Source organism: Dendroctonus ponderosae, unplaced genomic scaffold (genome assembly GCF_020466585.1).
Source record: "Dendroctonus ponderosae isolate FM_Combo_2020 unplaced genomic scaffold, Dpon_F_20191213v2 Dpon_F_20191213_5, whole genome shotgun sequence".
In the NCBI taxonomy this organism is placed as follows: Eukaryota; Metazoa; Arthropoda; class Insecta; order Coleoptera; family Curculionidae; genus Dendroctonus; species Dendroctonus ponderosae.
In genome coordinates this window covers 15,640,341-15,641,582 of record NW_026018715.1, presented here as the reverse complement: position 1 = coordinate 15,641,582, position 1,242 = coordinate 15,640,341, and the positions used below count along the sequence as shown (strand labels likewise).

General features: G+C 38.4%; 2 protein-coding genes across 2 annotated transcripts in view; one reads left to right on the top strand and one right to left on the bottom strand.

Moving 5' to 3' along the window:
* LOC109539086 (PIH1 domain-containing protein 1) overlaps nucleotides 1-1,242 on the top strand; it is a 242,786-nt gene that overhangs the window by 17,280 nt on the left and 224,264 nt on the right. The window lies entirely within an intron of this gene.
* LOC109539065 (multidrug resistance-associated protein 1) overlaps nucleotides 1-1,242 on the bottom strand; it is a gene marked incomplete at its 5' end in the record, with an annotated part of 237,012 nt that overhangs the window by 15,399 nt on the left and 220,371 nt on the right.

The following is a 1,242-nucleotide window of genomic DNA, read 5'->3' as shown; positions in this document are numbered from 1 at the left end:
TTTATTAACACGTACTGGTTTGGGCAGGACTTGAACGATGAGGTGCAACAACTGCAGGAATCGCTGGGACAAACGGAAACGTCCATAGATTTTCTACCTCAGCAAGGGTTCACCCAAATGCTGCAGGCGCTTGAGGTGAGTGAATCTCTTTTTCCGAATTTTTGAGCCGATTTTCGCAGTTTCGAAACACGTTTGTTAACAGTATTTCAACCGTAAGGCACGCAATTGTCTTTAGCAAGTGGCCGAACCATATGCTTAAGACAACAATCGTTCTTGGGTTATTTTCGCATTTGCCCAAAGAAGGCACCGGTCAAGGTAAACCCTCGAACATGTGCGCTCAAGAGCACTTTTGCACTGTTGTTATGAATTTTAATCGATTTTCTAATCAATGAAAATTGCCTTTTATATGCTCACTTTAAGCAGTGTCACTGCGCTTCTGGGGCGATTAATTGAGGGTTTTTAGACTCATTTCAGCCGACGGTTTCTTCATTTGCATAACAATGCGAATATTCATCTGCATAAAGCGATAGATAAGAAACAAATATAAAGTGAGACAAAAATAGCGCAAATGTTCACGCCCAGAAATAGCATTCTAATTAAACCTCTGCACAAACTCAAACGAAAATATCTTTCAATTAGATCATCGACGCGAATTTGTCCGCCATTGACCTCAACGAAGAGGCAACGATGACGCCATTCAAAGGTCGTGATTAAAACATTTTCATATCAAGAATAGGCGATTAATAAATGTAATCGATTAGAAATAAACGGGAAAAGTCGCCAAGTTTGATGGCGTTTAAAGGCTGATTTGTTACTAAAATCTATTGCAGGAAATGCAAAAGTGGCACGCGAAAAATAGTGGCGACGTTGAAATTTTGGCATCGAATCCCGATTATCCAACAGGACGCAAAAATTGTAAATAGCCTTTCGCTTCGGTTTGAATCAATGAAAACAGTTCCTTTTGTCATTCATATTAATAACGCGGAATTTTCGAAAACCATCATCATCTAAATTAAAGATGATGCAACTACAGGATCACCCGGGGTCCCACATTTTAAACCCAAAATAGAAAAACAACTGAAGGTTTTTAAACAATTACTTGCTGCCGGTTTTCCTTAATCATTAAACGATAAAACAATTATGTTTAGCTAATAAGCCAAGTTGGTATTCGTGTATCAAAAGAGATAGACTTTCTATCTCTTATTGAATTGGTTGCTCCTGGATTTTAATTGTCTTACTTGT